The sequence below is a fragment of the Gadus morhua genome, chromosome 8, assembly GCF_902167405.1.
Source record: "Gadus morhua chromosome 8, gadMor3.0, whole genome shotgun sequence".
Classification (NCBI taxonomy): Eukaryota; Metazoa; Chordata; class Actinopteri; order Gadiformes; family Gadidae; genus Gadus; species Gadus morhua.
Window position 1 is genome coordinate 29490711 of NC_044055.1, and position 18009 is coordinate 29508719.

The following is an 18009-nucleotide window of genomic DNA, read 5'->3' on the forward strand; positions in this document are numbered from 1 at the left end:
CTGTCTATTTTTATTTGTGGGGTTCCCATAATTATGGATGTGTACATGTGTAACAGGTGGAGTAGGTGACAGTTGGCTCTGAGGCTGTCGTACTGGGAGAGAAAATGCCAATCGTGGATATTGGTTTTGAAGTGCGCCCTGCTGGGCGGCTTGCGAAATTACAGCAGCTTGTTCTAAAACACCTGCCTGTCTCTTCTTATCTCTTTCCTTCCTTGTGAGATCTTCCAGCTGAAGCTGATATAGTTTCCTCTTGACCTCTTTGCTTTGTTCCTGTATTCTTTGTTTATTCTGACGATATTCATCCACTGCATGAACTAAATGGTCATTAAAATCTCTATGAGATCCTGATGTAGACGTAAGAATCACTTTTTGACCAACAATGTGTTCTTGACTTTACATTGTTGATTTTGCTCAAAACTACTTCCAAATGGTGGAGTATGGCCCTATAACCCTTTGGTGAGCTTAGTAACACGTTTGCATTGAAATTGACAGAGATATCAACATTTCTTGTTTTTATGAGCGCAAAATGCTTTTCAGAGCGTTGGAATCACTTTGTGATCACTTCAAATGGTGGAATTTGGCCTTAAAACCCTTTGGTGAGCTTAGTAACACGTTTGCATTGAAATTGACAAAGATATCAACATTTCTTGTTTTTATGAGCGCAAAATGCTTTTCAGAGCGTAAAATCACTTTTTGACCAACAATGTGTTCTTGACTTTACATTGTTGATTTTGCTCAAAACTACTTCCAAATGGTGGTGTATGCCCCTATAACCCTTTGGTGAGCTTAGTAACACGTTTGCATTGAAATTGACAGATATCAACATTTCTTGTTTTTATGAGCGCAAAATGCTTTTCAGAGCGTTAGAATCACTTTTTGATCACTTCAAATGGTGGAGTTTGGCCCTATAACCCTTTGGTGTGCTTAGTAACACGTTTGCATTGAAATTGACAGAGATATCAACATTTCTTGTTCTTATGAGCGCAAAATGCTTTTCAGAGCGTAAGAATCACTTTTTGACCAACAATGTGTTCTTGACTTTACATTGATGATTTTGCTCAAAACTACTTCCAAATGGTGGAGTATGGCCCTATAACCCTTTGGCGAGCTTAGTAACACGTTTGCATTGAAATTGACAGTGATATCAACATTTCTTGTTTTTATGAGCGCAAAATGCTTTTCAGAGCGTAAGAATCACTTTTTGACCAACAATGTGTTCTTGACTTTACATTGTTGATTTTGCTCAAAACTACTTCCAAATGGTGGAGTATGGCCCTATAACCCTTTGGTGAGCTCAGTAACACGTTTGCATTGAAATTGACAGAGATAACAACATTTCTTGTTTTTATGAGCGCAAAATGCTTTTCAGAGCGTTAGAATCACTTTTTGATCACTTCCAAATGGTGGAGTTTGGCCCATCAACCCCTTGGTAAGCTTCGTAACACGTTTGCATTAAAATTGACATCGACATTTCTTGTTTTTATGAGCGCAAAATGCTTTTCAGAGCGTAAGAATCACTTTTTGACCAACAATGTGTTCTTGACTTTGCATTGTTGATTTTGCTCAAAACTACTTCCAAATGGTGGAGTATGGCCCTATAACCCTTTGGTGAGCTTAGTAACACGTTTGCATTGAAATTGACAGAGATATCAACATTTCTTGTTTTTACGAGCGAAAAAATGCTTTTCAGAGCGTTAGAATCACTTTTTGATCGCTTCAAATGGTGGAGATTGGCCCTATAACCCTTTGGTGAGCTTAGTGACACGTTTGCATTGAAATTGACAGAGATATCAACATTTCTTGTTTTTATGAGCGCAAAATGCTTTTCAGAGCGTAAGAATCACTTTTTGACCAACAATGTGTTTTTGACTTTACATTGTTGATTTTGCTCAAAACTACTTCCAAATGGTGGAGTATGGCCCTATAACCCTTTGGTGAGCTTAGTAACACGTTTGCATTGAAATTGACAGATATCAACATTTCTTGTTTTTATGAGCGCAAAATGCTTTTCAGAGCGTTAGAATCACTTTTTGATCACTTCAAATGATGGAGTTTGGCCCTATAACCCTTTGGTGAGCTTAGTAACACGTTTGCATTGAAATTGACAGAGATATCAACATTTCTTGTTTTTATGAGCGCAAAATGCTTTTCAGAGCGTAAGAATCACTTTTTGACCAACAATGTGTTCTTGACTTTACATTGTTGATTTTGCTCAAAACTACTTCCAAATGGTGGAGTATGGCCCTATAACCCTTTGGCGAGCTTAGTAACACGTTTGCATTGAAATTGACAGAGATATCAACATTTCTTGTTTTTATGAGCGCAAAAATGCTTTTCAGAGCGTAAGAATCACTTTTTGACCAACAATGTGTTCTTGACTTTACATTGTTGATTTTGCTCAAAACTACTTCCAAATGGTGGAGTATGGCCCTATAACCCTTTGGTGAGCTCAGTAACACGTTTGCATTGAAATTGACAGAGATATCAACATTTCTTGTTTTTATGAGCGCAAAATGCTTTTCAGAGCGTTAGAATCACTTTTTGATCACTTCCAAATGGTGGAGTTTGGCCCTAAAAACCCCTTGGTAAGCTTCGTAACACGTTTGCATTAAAATTGACATCGACATTTCTTGTTTTTATGAGCGCAAAATGCTTTTCAGAGCGTAAGAATCACTTTTTGACCAACAATGTGTTCTTGACTTTACATTGTTGATTTTGCTCAAAACTACTTCCAAATGGTGGAGTATGGCCCTATAACCCTTTGGTGAGCTTAGTAACACGTTTGCATGGAAATTGACAGAGATATCAACATTTCTTGTTTTTATGAGCGAAAAAATGCTTTTCAGAGCATTAGAATCACTTTTTGATCACTTCAAATGGTGGAGTTTGGCCCTATAACCCTTTGGTGACCTTAGTAACACGTTTGCATTGAAATTGACAGAGATATCAACATTTCTTGTTTTTATGAGCGCAAAATGCTTTTCAGAGCGTAAGAATCACTTTTTGACCAACAATGTGTGCTTGACTTTACATTTTTGATTTTGCTCAAAACTACTTCCAAATGGTGGAGTATGGCCCTATAACCCTTTGGCGAGCTTAGTAACACGTTTGCATTGAAATTGACAGAGATATCAACATTTCTTGTTTTTATGAGGGCAAAAATGCTTTTCAGAGCGTAAGAATCACTTTTTGACCAACAATGTCTTCTTGACTTTACATTGTGGATTTTGCTCAAAACTACTTCCAAATGGTGGAGTATGGCCCTATAACCCTTTGGTGAGCTTAGTAACACGTTTGCATTGAAATTGACAGAGATATCACATTTCTTGTTTTTATGAGTGAAAAAATGCTTTTCAGAGCGTTAGAATCACTTTTTGATCACTTCAAATGGTGGAGTTTGGCCCTATGACCCTTTGGTGAGCTTAGTAACACGTTTGCATTGAAATTGACAGAGATATCAACATTTCTTGTTTTTATGAGCGCAAAATGCTTTTCAGAGCGTTAGAATCACTTTTTGATCACTTCCAAATGGTGGAGTTTGGCCTTTCAACCCCTTGGTAAGCTTCGTAACACGTTTGCATTAAAATTGACATCGACATTTCTTGTTTTTATGAGCGCAAAATGCTTTTCAGAGCGTAAGAATCACTTTTTGACCAACAATGTGTTCTTGACTTTACATTGTTGATTTTGCTCAAAACTACTTCCAAATGGTGGAGTATGGCCCTATAACCCTTTGGTGAGCTTAGTAACACGTTTGCATTGAAATTGACAGAGATATCAACATTTCTTGTTTTTATGAGCGAAAAAATGCTTTTCAGAGCGTTAGAATCACTTTTTGATCACTTCAAAAGGTGGAGCTTGGCCCTATAACCCTTTGGTGAGCTTAGTAACACGTTTGCATTGAAATTGACAGAGATATCAACATTTCTTGTTTTTATGAGCGCAAAATGCTTTTCAGAGCGTAACGGTGCGGCCACACCAAACGCGTTACTCGCGTTGGATAACGCGAGTAACGCGCCTAACCTGACGCTTGATCATTGTGTGGTGGTTGTGGTTCAACGCTTCCAACGCGCCAACGCAGCTAGATGAGTCCATGTCCATGCAAGTGAACGGAGCGTTCCCTCTTCGTCATAACTATCAAACCAAACATCCTTCACATTCACCGAGCGAACATTATGAAAGTAAAATGCACATTTCTCGCTAAAAATGTTTCCATAAACGCATTTAATGGCGTAACTATGTTACTTTTTCCACCCAGAATAAAGATAGTTTTCGGCCGTGGCTGCGCTGGAGTCCGAGCCGAGGTAGGAAACCCAAACGCCGCCTTGTTTGGGTGATAGAGCTTAGATCGGGTTTGATTAAATAATCTCTGATATAAATAACAATAATCGGGTTGAATAACTTCACATGGTGTGTCTGGTGTGTTTCCAGCATTCGTAGTGTTGATCAGCAGAGAAATAGTCCGCCAAGACGTTGAGGTTGCTTAGAATCCAGAGACTCTGTCCATGCAAGTGAACGGAGCGTTCCCTCTTCGTCATAACTATCAAACCAAACATCCTTCACATTAACCGAGCGAACATTATGAAAGTAAAATGCACATTTCTCGCTAAAAATGTTTCCATAAACGCATTTAATGGCGTAACTATGTTACTATTTCCACCCAGAATAAAGATAGTTGTCGGCCGTGGCTGCGCAGGAGTCCGAGCCGAGGTAGGAAACCCAAACGCCGCCGTGTTTGTGTGATAGAGCTTAGATCGGGTTTGATTAAATAATCTCTGATATAAATAACAATAATCGGGTTGAATAACTTCACATGGTGTGTCTGGTGTGTTTCCAGCATTCGTAGTGTTGATCAGCAGAGAAATAGTCCGCCAAGACGTTGAGGTTGCTTAGCATCCAGAGACTCTGTCCATGCAAGTGAACGGAGTGTTCCCTCTTCGTCATAACTATCAAACCAAACATCCTTCACATTCACCGAGCGAACATTATGAAAGTAAAATGCACATTTCTCGCTTAAAATGTTTCCATAAACGCATTTAATGGCGTAACCATGTTACTATTTCCACCCAGAATAAAGATAGTTGTCGGCCGTGGCTGCGCTGGAGTCCGAGCCGAGGTAGGAAACCCAAACGCCGCCGTGTTTGGGTGATAGAGTTTAGATCGGGTTAGATTAAATAATCTCTGATATAAATAACAATAATCGGGTTAAATAACTTCACATGGTGTGTCTGGTGTGTTTCCAGCATTCGCAGTGTTGATCAGCAGAGAAATAGTCCGCCAAGACGTTGAGGTTGCTTAGCAACCAGAGACTCTGTCCATGCAAGTGAACGGAGCGTTCCCTCTTCGTCATAACTATCAAACCAAACATCCTTCACATTCACCGAGCGAACATTATGAAAGTAAAATGCACATTTCTCGCTAAAAATGTTTCCATAAACGCATTTAACAGAGTAACTATGTTACTATTTCCACCCAGAATAAAGAAAGATGTCGGCCGTATGCTTCTCACGCGTTGGAGTTTGCCCCTATAACCAGTGCTTAATTTGTCCAGTGGGAGCTCCCGGAGCGCTGAGGACGGGGGGGGGGGGCGATTGTTGACAGGGGGGGGGGGGTCCGTAGCGGTTGTTGACGGGGGGGGTCCGTAGTGATTGTTGACGGGGGGGGGGGGGGGGTTGTGTCGTTCACCTACGGACTTCATTGAGGGTTTCATTCCATCTATACACGGGTGTACGCCTGCAGCACGGGGCGCCAAAGTACCTATTCCCCACGCAATGTTATGTCGTACTTCATTGATTACCGCTACGCAGCGCATTTTTTTTTTATACTGCTCATGGCGGAGCTGGCAGAGCGCACGTCGGAGCTTCCGGAGCGCGCGTCAGAGCTTCCGGAGCGCGCGTCAGAGCTTCCGGAGCGCACTCCCCCTTGCTCCCCCTCAAATTAAGCACTGCCTATAACCCTTTGGTGAGCTTAGTAACACTTTTGCATTGAAATTGACAGAGATATCAAAATTTCTTGTTTTTATGAGCGCAAAATGCTTTTCAGAGCGTTAGAATCACTTTTTGATCACTTCAAATGGTGGAGTTTGGCCCTATAACCCTTTGGTGAGCTTAGTAACACGTTTGCATTGAAATTGACAGAGATGTCAACATTTCTTGTTTTTAAGAGCGCAAAATGCTTTTCAGAGCGTAAGAATCACTTTTTGACCAACAATGTGTTCTTGACTTTACATTGTTGATTTTGCTCAAAACTACTTCCAAATGGTGGAGTATGGCCCTATAATCCTTTGGTGAGCTTAGTAACACGTTTGCATTAAAATTGACATCGACATTTCTTGTTTTTATGAGCGCAAAATGCTTTTCAGAGCGTAAGAATCACTTTTTGACCAACAATGTGTTCTTGACTTTACATTGTTGATTTTGCTCAAAACTACTTCCAAATGGTGGAGTATGGCCCTATAATCCTTTGGTGAGCTTAGTAACACGTTTGCATTGAAATTGACAGAGATATCAACATTTCTTGTTTTTATGAGCGCAAAAATGCTTTTCAGAGCGTAAGAATCACTTTTTGACCAACAATGTGTTCTTGACTTTACATTGTTGATTTTGCTCAAAACTACTTCCAAATGGTGGAGTATGGCCCTATAACCCTTTGGTGAGCTCAGTAACACGTTTGCATTGAAATTGACAGAGATATCAACATTTCTTGTTTTTATGAGCGCAAAATGCTTTTCAGAGCGTTAGAATCACTTTTTGATCACTTCCAAATGGTGGAGTTTGGCCCTAAAAACCCCTTGGTAAGCTTCGTAACACGTTTGCATTAAAATTGACATCGACATTTCTTGTTTTTATGAGCGCAAAATGCTTTTCAGAGCGTAAGAATCACTTTTTGACCAACAATGTGTTCTTGACTTTACATTGTTGATTTTGCTCAAAACTACTTCCAAATGGTGGAGTATGGCCCTATAACCCTTTGGTGAGCTTAGTAACACGTTTGCATTGAAATTGACAGAGATATCAACATTTCTTGTTTTTATGAGCGAAAAAATGCTTTTCAGAGCGTTAGAATCACTTTTTGATCACTTCAAATGGTGGAGTTTGGCCCTATAACCCTTTGGTGACCTTAGTAACACGTTTGCATTGAAATTGACAGAGATATCAACATTTCTTGTTTTTATGAGCGCAAAATGCTTTTCAGAGCGTAAGAATCACTTTTTGACCAACAATGTGTGCTTGACTTTACATTTTTGATTTTGCTCAAAACTACTTCCAAATGGTGGAGTATGGCCCTATAACCCTTTGGCGAGCTTAGTAACACGTTTGCATTGAAATTGACAGAGATATCAACATTTCTTGTTTTTATGAGGGCAAAAATGCTTTTCAGAGCGTAAGAATCACTTTTTGACCAACAATGTCTTCTTGACTTTACATTGTGGATTTTGCTCAAAACTACTTCCAAATGGTGGAGTATGGCCCTATAACCCTTTGGTGAGCTTAGTAACACGTTTGCATTGAAATTGACAGAGATATCACATTTCTTGTTTTTATGAGTGAAAAAATGCTTTTCAGAGCGTTAGAATCACTTTTTGATCACTTCAAATGGTGGAGTTTGGCCCTATGACCCTTTGGTGAGCTTAGTAACACGTTTGCATTGAAATTGACAGAGATATCAACATTTCTTGTTTTTATGAGCGCAAAATGCTTTTCAGAGCGTAAGAATCACTTTTTGACCAACAATGTGTTCTTGACTTTACATTGTTGATTTTGCTCAAAACTACTTCCAAATGGTGGAGTATGGCCCTATAACCCTTTGGCGAGCTTAGTAACACGTTTGCATTGAAATTGACAGAGATATCAACATTTCTTGTTTTTATGAGGGCAAAAATGCTTTTCAGAGCGTAAGAATCACTTTTTGACCAACAATGTCTTCTTGACTTTACATTGTTGATTTTGCTCAAAACTACTTCCAAATGGTGGAGTATGGCCCTATAACCCTTTGGTGAGCTCAGTAACACGTTTGCATTGAAATTGACAGAGATATCAACATTTCTTGTTTTTATGAGCGCAAAATGCTTTTCAGAGCGTTAGAATCACTTTTTTGATCACTTCCAAATGGTGGAGTTTGGCCCTTCAACCCCTTGGTAAGCTTCGTAACACGTTTGCATTAAAATTGACGTCGACATTTCTTGTTTTTATGAGCGCAAAATGCTTTTCAGAGCGTAAGAATCACTTTTTGACCAACAATGTGTTCTTGACTTTACATTGTTGATTTTGCTCAAAACTACTTCCAAATGGTGGAGTATGGCCCTATAACCCTTTGGTGAGCTTAGTAACACGTTTGCATTGAAATTGACAGAGATATCAACATTTCTTGTTTTTATGAGCGAAAAAATGCTTTTCAGAGCGTTAGAATCACTTTTTGATCACTTCAAAAGGTGGAGCTTGGCCCTATAACCCTTTGGTGAGCTTAGTAACACGTTTGCATTGAAATTGACAGAGATATCAACATTTCTTGTTTTTATGAGCGCAAAATGCTTTTCAGAGCGTAACGGTGCGGCCACACCAAACGCGTTACTCGCGTTGGATAACGCGAGTAACGCGCCTAACCTGACGCTTGATCATTGTGTGGTGGTTGTGGTTCAACGCTTCCAACGCGCCAACGCAGCTAGATGAGTCCATGTCCATGCAAGTGAACGGAGCGTTCCCTCTTCGTCATAACTATCAAACCAAACATCCTTCACATTCACCGAGCGAACATTATGAAAGTAAAATGCACATTTCTCGCTAAAAATGTTTCCATAAACGCATTTAATGGCGTAACTATGTTACTATTTCCACCCAGAATAAAGATAGTTTTCGGCCGTGGCTGCGCTGGAGTCCGAGCCGAGGTAGGAAACCCAAACGCCGCCTTGTTTGGGTGATAGAGCTTAGATCGGGTTTGATTAAATAATCTCTGATATAAATAACAATAATCGGGTTGAATAACTTCACATGGTGTGTCTGGTGTGTTTCCAGCATTCGTAGTGTTGATCAGCAGAGAAATAGTCCGCCAAGACGTTGAGGTTGCTTAGAATCCAGAGACTCTGTCCATGCAAGTGAACGGAGCGTTCCCTCTTCGTCATAACTATCAAACCAAACATCCTTCACATTAACCGAGCGAACATTATGAAAGTAAAATGCACATTTCTCGCTAAAAATGTTTCCATAAACGCATTTAATGGCGTAACTATGTTACTATTTCCACCCAGAATAAAGATAGTTGTCGGCCGTGGCTGCGCAGGAGTCCGAGCCGAGGTAGGAAACCCAAACGCCGCCGTGTTTGTGTGATAGAGCTTAGATCGGGTTTGATTAAATAATCTCTGATATAAATAACAATAATCGGGTTGAATAACTTCACATGGTGTGTCTGGTGTGTTTCCAGCATTCGTAGTGTTGATCAGCAGAGAAATAGTCCGCCAAGACGTTGAGGTTGCTTAGCATCCAGAGACTCTGTCCATGCAAGTGAACGGAGTGTTCCCTCTTCGTCATAACTATCAAACCAAACATCCTTCACATTCACCGAGCGAACATTATGAAAGTAAAATGCACATTTCTCGCTTAAAATGTTTCCATAAACGCATTTAATGGCGTAACCATGTTACTATTTCCACCCAGAATAAAGATAGTTGTCGGCCGTGGCTGCGCTGGAGTCCGAGCCGAGGTAGGAAACCCAAACGCCGTGGTGTTTGGGTGATAGAGTTTAGATCGGGTTAGATTAAATAATCTCTGATATAAATAACAATAATCGGGTTAAATAACTTCACATGGTGTGTCTGGTGTGTTTCCAGCATTCGCAGTGTTGATCAGCAGAGAAATAGTCCGCCAAGACGTTGAGGTTGCTTAGCAACCAGAGACTCTGTCCATGCAAGTGAACGGAGCGTTCCCTCTTCGTCATAACTATCAAACCAAACATCCTTCACATTCACCGAGCGAACATTATGAAAGTAAAATGCACATTTCTCGCTAAAAATGTTTCCATAAACGCATTTAATAGAGTAACTATGTTACTATTTCCACCCAGAATAAAGAAAGATGTCGGCCGTATGCTTCTCACGCGTTGGAGTTTGGCCCTATAACCAGTGCTTAATTTGTCCAGTGGGAGCTCCCGGAGCGCTGAGGACGGGGGGGGGGGGGCGATTGTTGACAGGGGGGGGGGGGTCCGTAGCGGTTGTTGACGGGGGGGGTCCGTAGTGATTGTTGACGGGGGGGGGGGGGGGTTGTGTCGTTCACCTACGGACTTCATTGAGGGTTTCATTCCATCTATACACGGGTGTACGCCTGCAGCACGGGGCGCCAAAGTACCAATTCCCCACGCAATGTTATGTCGTACTTCATTGATTACCGCTACGCAGCGCATTTTATTTTTATACTGCTCATGGCGGAGCTGGCAGAGCGCGCGTCAGAGCTTCCGGAGCGCGCTCCCCCTTGCTCCCCCTCAAATTAAGCACTGCCTATAACCCTTTGGTGAGCTTAGTAACACTTTTGCATTGAAATTGACAGAGATATCAAAATTTCTTGTTTTTATGAGCGCAAAATGCTTTTCAGAGCGTTAGAATCACTTTTTGATCACTTCAAATGGGGGAGTTTGGCCCTATAACCCTTTGGTGAGCTTAGTAACACGTTTGCATTGAAATTGACAGAGATGTCAACATTTCTTGTTTTTAAGAGCGCAAAATGCTTTTCAGAGCGTAAGAATCACTTTTTGACCAACAATGTGTTCTTGACTTTACGTTGTTGATTTTGCTCAAAACTACTTCCAAATGGTGGAGTATGGCCCTATAACCCTTTGGTGAGCTTAGTAACACGTTTGCATTGAAATTGACAGATATCAACATTTATTGTTTTTATGAGCGAAAAAATGCTTTTCAGAGCGTTAGAATCGCTTTTTGATCACTTCAAATGGTGGAGTTTGGCCCTATAACGCTTTGGTGAGCTTAGTGACACGTTTGCATTGAAATTGACAGAGATATCAACATTTCTCGTTTTTATGAGCGCAAAATGCTTTTCAGAGCGTAAGAATCACTTTTTGACCAACAATGTGTTCTTGACTTTACATTTTTGATATTGCTCAAAACTACTTCCAAATGGTGGAGTATGGCCCTATAACCCTTTGGCGAGCTTAGTAACACGTTTGCATTGAAATTGACAGAGATATCAACATTTCTTGTTTTTATGAGGGCAAAAATGCTTTTCAGAGCGTAAGAATCACTTTTTGACCAACAATGTCTTCTTGACTTTACATTGTGGATTTTGCTCAAAACTACTTCCAAATGGTGGAGTATGGCCCTATAACCCTTTGGTGAGCTTAGTAACACGTTTGCATTGAAATTGACAGAGATATCACATTTCTTGTATTTATGAGTGAAAAAATGCTTTTCAGAGCGTTAGAATCACTTTTTGATCACTTCAAATGGTGGAGTTTGGCCCTATGACCCTTTGGTGAGCTTAGTAACACGTTTGCATTGAAATTGACAGAGATATCAACATTTCTTGTTTTTATGAGCGCAAAATGCTTTTCAGAGCGTAAGAATCACTTTTTGACCAACAATGTGTTCTTGACTTTACATTGTTGATTTTGCTCAAAACTACTTCCAAATGGTGGAGTATGGCCCTATAACCCTTTGGTGAGCTCAGTAACACGTTTGCATTGAAATTGACAGAGATATCAACATTTCTTGTTTTTATGAGCGCAAAATGCTTTTCAGAGCGTTAGAATCACTTTTTGATCACTTCCAAATGGTGGAGTTTGGCCCTTCAACCCCTTGGTAAGCTTCGTAACACGTTTGCATTAAAATTGACATCGACATTTCTTGTTTTTATGAGCGCAAAATGCTTTTCAGAGCGTTAGAATCACTTTTTGATCACTTCAAAAGGTGGAGCTTGGCCCTATAACCCTTTGGTGAGCTTAGTAACACGTTTGCATTGAAATTGACAGAGATATCAACATTTCTTGTTTTTATGAGCGCAAAATGCTTTTCAGAGCGTAACGGTGCGGCCACACCAAACGCGTTACTCGCGTTGGATAACGCGAGTAACGCGCCTAACCTGACGCTTGATCATTGTGTGGTGGTTGTGGTTCAACGCTTCCAACGCGTCAACGCGCCAACGCAGCTAGATGAGTCCATGTCCATGCAAGTGAACGGAGCGTTCCCTCTTCGTCATAACTATCAAACCAAACATCCTTCACATTCACCGAGCGAACATTATGAAAGTAAAATGCACATTTCTCGCTAAAAATGTTTCCATAAACGCATTTAATGGCGTAACTATGTTACTATTTCCACCCAGAATAAAGATAGTTTTCGGCCGTGGCTGCGCTGGAGTCCGAGCCGAGGTAGGAAACCCAAACGCCGCCTTGTTTGGGTGATAGAGCTTAGATCGGGTTTGATTAAATAATCTCTGATATAAATAACAATAATCGGGTTGAATAACTTCACATGGTGTGTCTGGTGTGTTTCCAGCATTCGTAGTGTTGATCAGCAGAGAAATAGTCCGCCAAGACGTTGAGGTTGCTTAGAATCCAGAGACTCTGTCCATGCAAGTGAACGGAGCGTTCCCTCTTCGTCATAACTATCAAACCAAACATCCTTCACATTAACCGAGCGAACATTATGAAAGTAAAATGCACATTTCTCGCTAAAAATGTTTCCATAAACGCATTTAATGGCGTAACTATGTTACTATTTCCACCCAGAATAAAGATAGTTGTCGGCCGTGGCTGCGCAGGAGTCCGAGCCGAGGTAGGAAACCCAAACGCCGCCGTGTTTGTGTGATAGAGCTTAGATCGGGTTTGATTAAATAATCTCTGATATAAATAACAATAATCGGGTTGAATAACTTCACATGGTGTGTCTGGTGTGTTTCCAGCATTCGTAGTGTTGATCAGCAGAGAAATAGTCCGCCAAGACGTTGAGGTTGCTTAGCATCCAGAGACTCTGTCCATGCAAGTGAACGGAGTGTTCCCTCTTCGTCATAACTATCAAACCAAACATCCTTCACATTCACCGAGCGAACATTATGAAAGTAAAATGCACATTTCTCGCTTAAAATGTTTCCATAAACGCATTTAATGGCGTAACCATGTTACTATTTCCACCCAGAATAAAGATAGTTGTCGGCCGTGGCTGCGCTGGAGTCCGAGCCGAGGTAGGAAACCCAAACGCCGCCGTGTTTGGGTGATAGAGTTTAGATCGGGTTAGATTAAATAATCTCTGATATAAATAACAATAATCGGGTTAAATAACTTCACATGGTGTGTCTGGTGTGTTTCCAGCATTCGCAGTGTTGATCAGCAGAGAAATAGTCCGCCAAGACGTTGAGGTTGCTTAGCAACCAGAGACTCTGTCCATGCAAGTGAACGGAGCGTTCCCTCTTCGTCATAACTATCAAACCAAACATCCTTCACATTCACCGAGCGAACATTATGAAAGTAAAATGCACATTTCTCGCTAAAAATGTTTCCATAAACGCATTTAATAGAGTAACTATGTTACTATTTCCACCCAGAATAAAGAAAGATGTCGGCCGTATGCTTCTCACGCGTTGGAGTTTGGCCCTATAACCAGTGCTTAATTTGTCCAGTGGGAGCTCCCGGAGCGCTGAGGACGGGGGGGGGCCGTAGCGGTTGTTGACGGGGGGGGGGGGGGGGTCCGTAGTGATTGTTGACGGGGGGGGGGGGGGGGGGGTTGTGTCGTTCACCTACGGACTTCATTGAGGGTTTCATTCCATCTATACACGGGTGTACGCCTGCAGCACGGGGCGCCAAAGTACCTATTCCCCACGCAATGTTATGTCGTACTTCATTGATTACCGCTACGCAGCGCATTTTTTTTTTTATACTGCTCATGGCGGAGCTGGCGGAGCGCACGTCGGAGCTTCCGGAGCGCGCGTCAGAGCTTCCGGAGCGCGCGTCAGAGCTTCCGGAGCGCGCTCCCCCTTGCTCCCCCTCAAATTAAGCACTGCCTATAACCCTTTGGTGAGCTTAGTAACACGTTTGCATTGAAATTGACAGAGATATCAACATTTCTTGTTTTTATGAGCGAAAAAATGCTTTTCAGAGCGTTAGAATCACTTTTTGATCACTTCAAATGGTGGAGTTTGGCCCTATAACCCTTTGGTGAGCTTAGTAACACGTTTGCATTGAAATTGACAGAGATATCAACATTTCTTGTTTTAAGAGCGCAAAATGCTTTTCAGAGCGTAAGAATCACTTTTTGACCAACAATGTGTTTTTGACTTTACATTGTTGATTTTGCTCAAAACTACTTCCAAATGGTGGAGTATGGCCCTATAACCCTTTGGTGAGCTTAGTAACACGTTTGCATTGAAATTGACAGAGATATCAACATTTCTTGTTTTTATGAGCGCAAAATGCTTTTCAGAGCGTTAGAATCACTTTTTGATCACTTCAAATGGTGGAATTTGGCCCTATAACCCTTTGGTGAGCTTAGTAACGCGTTTGCATTGAAATTGACAGAGATATCAACATTTCTTGTTTTTATGAGCGCAAAATGCTTTTCAGAGCGTTAGAATCACTTTTTGATGACTTCAAATGGTGGAGTTTGGCCCTATAACCCTTTGGTGAGCTTAGTAACATGTTTGCATTGAAATTGACAGAGATGTCAACATTTTTTGTTTTTATGAGCGCAAAATGCTTTTCAGAGCGTAAGAATCACTTTTTGACCAACAATGTGTTCTTGACTTTACATTGTTGATTTTGCTCAAAACTACTTCCAAATGGTGGAGTATGGCCCTATAACCCTTTGGTGAGCTCAGTAACACGTTTGCATTGAAATTGACAGAGATATCAACATTTCTTGTTTTTATGAGCGCAAAATGCTTTTCAGAGCGTTAGAATCACTTTTTGATCACTTCAAATGGTGGAGTTTGGCCCTATAACCCTTTGGTGAGCTTAGTAACACGTTTGCATTGAAATTGACAGAGATGTCAACATTTCTTGTTTTTATGAGCGCAAAATGCTTTTCAGAGCGTAAGAATCACTTTTTGACCAACAATGTGTTCTTGACTTTACATTGTTGATTTTGCTCAAAACTACTTCCAAGTGGTGGAGTATGGCCCTATAACCCTTTGGCGAGCTTAGTAACACGTTTGCTTTGAAATTGACAGATATATCAACATTTCTTGTTTTTATGAGCGCAAAATGCTTTTCAGAGCGTTAGAATCACTTTTTGATCACTTCCAAATGGTGGAGTTTGGCCCTTCAACCCCTTGGTAAGCTTCGTAACACGTTTGCATTAAAATTGACAGAGATATCGACATTTCTTGTTTTTATGAGCGCAAAATGCTTTTCAGAGCGTAAGAACCACTTTTTGACCAACAATGTGTTCTTGACTTTACATTGTTGATTTTGCTCAAAACTACTTCCAAATGGTGGAGTATGGCCCTATAACCCTTTGGTGAGCTTAGTAACACGTTTGCATTGAAATTGACAGAGATATCAACATTTCTTGTTTTTATGAGCGCAAAATGCTCTTTAGAGCGTTAGAATCAATTTTTGATCACTTCAAATGGTGGAGTTTGGCCCTTCAACCCCTTGTTAAGCTTCGTAACACGTTTGCATTAAAATTGACAGAGATATCGACATTTCTTGTTTTTATGAGCGCAAAATGCTTTTCAGAGCGTAAGAATCACTTTTTGACCAACAATGTGTTCTTGACTTTACATTGTTGATTTTGCTCAAAACTACTTCCAAATGGTGGAGTATGGCCCTATAACCCTTTGGTGAGCTTAGTAACACGTTTGCATTGAAATTGACAGATATCAACATTTCTTGTTTTTATGAGTGCAAAATGCTTTTCAGAGCGTTAGAATCACTTTTTGATCACTTCAAATTGTGGAGTTTGGCCCTATAACCCTTTGGTGAGCTTAGTAACACGTTTGCATTGAAATTGTCAGAGATATCAACATTTCTTGTTTTTATGAGCGCAAAATGCTTTTCAGAGCGTAAGAATCACTTTTTGACCAACAATGTGTTCTTGACTTTACAGTGTTGATTTTGCTCAAAACTACTTCCAAATGGTGGAGTATGGCCCTATAACCCTTTGGTGAGCTTAGTAACACGTTTGCATTGAAATTGACAGAGATATCAACATTTCTTGTTTTTATGAGCGCAAAATGCTTTTCAGAGCGTAAGAATCACTTTTTGACCAACAATGTGTTTTTGACTTTACATTGTTGATTTTGCTCAAAACTACTTCCAAATGGTGGAGTATGGCCCTATAACCCTTTGGTGAGCTTAGTAACACGTTTGCATTGAAATTGACAGAGATATCAACATTTCTTGTTTTTATGAGCGCAAAATGCTTTTCAGAGCGTTAGAATCACTTTTTGATGACTTCAAATGGTGGAGTTTGGCCCTATAACCCTTTGGTGAGCTTAGTAACACGTTTGCATTGAAATTGACAGAGATGTCAACATTTTTTGTTTTTATGAGCGCAAAATGCTTTTCAGAGCGTAAGAATCACTTTTTGACCAACAATGTGTTCTTGACTTTACATTGTTGATTTTGCTCAAAACTACTTCCAAATGGTGGAGTATGGCCCTATAACCCTTTGGTGAGCTCAGTAACACGTTTGCATTGAAATTGACAGAGATATCAACATTTCTTGTTTTTATGAGCGCAAAATGCTTTTCAGAGCGTTAGAATCACTTTTTGATGACTTCAAATGGTGGAGTTTGGCCCTATAACCCTTTGGTGAGCTTAGTAACACGTTTGCATTGAAATTGACAGATGTCAAAATTTCTTGTTTTTATGAGCGCAAAATGCTTTTCAGAGCGTAAGAATCACTTTTTGACCAACAATGTGTTCTTGACTTTACATTGTTGATTTTGCTCAAAACTACTTCCAAGTGGTGGAGTATGGCCCTATAACCCTTTGGCGAGCTTAGTAACACGTTTGCTTTGAAATTGACAGATATATCAACATTTCTTGTTTTTATGAGCGCAAAATGCTTTTCAGAGCGTTAGAATCACTTTTTGATCACTTCCAAATGGTGGAGTTTGGCCCTTCAACCCGTTGGTAAGCTTCGTAACACGTTTGCATTAAAATTGACAGAGATATCGACATTTCTTGTTTTTATGAGCGCAAAATGCTTTTCAGAGCGTAAGAACCACTTTTTGACCAACAATGTGTTCTTGACTTTACATTGTTGATTTTGCTCAAAACTACTTCCAAATGGTGGAGTATGGCCCTATAACCCTTTGGTGAGCTTAGTAACACGTTTGCATTGAAATTGACAGAGATATCAACATTTCTTGTTTTTATGAGCGCAAAATGCTTTTCAGAGCGTTAGAATCAATTTTTGATCACTTCAAATGGTGGAGTTTGGCCCTTCAACCCCTTGGTAAGCTTCGTAACACGTTTGCATTAAAATTGACAGAGATATCGACATTTCTTGTTTTTATGAGCGCAAAATGCTTCTCAGAGCGTAAGAATCACTTTTTGACCAACAATGTGTTCTTGACTTTACATTGTTGATTTTGCTCAAAACTACTTCCAAATGGTGGAGTATGGCCCTATAACCCTTTGGTGAGCTTAGTAACACGTTTGCATTGAAATTGACAGATATCAACATTTCTTGTTTTTATGAGCGCAAAATGCTTTTCAGAGCGTTAGAATCACTTTTTGATCACTTCAAATTGTGGAGTTTGGCCCTATAACCCTTTGGTGAGCTTAGTAACACGTTTGCATTGAAATTGACAGAGATATCAACATTTCTTGTTTTTAGGGTTAGGGTTAGGGCAACTTACCACTTTTCAAAAACGTTTTTTTGGACCTAGCTCGGGCAAACCGCGTGGGAATTCCGAGACCACCCTCGGATAGCTCTAGCCCCAGCGGACTTTTTTGGGTACTGCAATCTTGATTTTAAAAATTTGAAGTGAAGCGATTTAAAGGAACAGCGGAGCGTGGGAATTCTGAATAGTGCCCGTGGTAGCCCTGGGGCCCCTCTACATT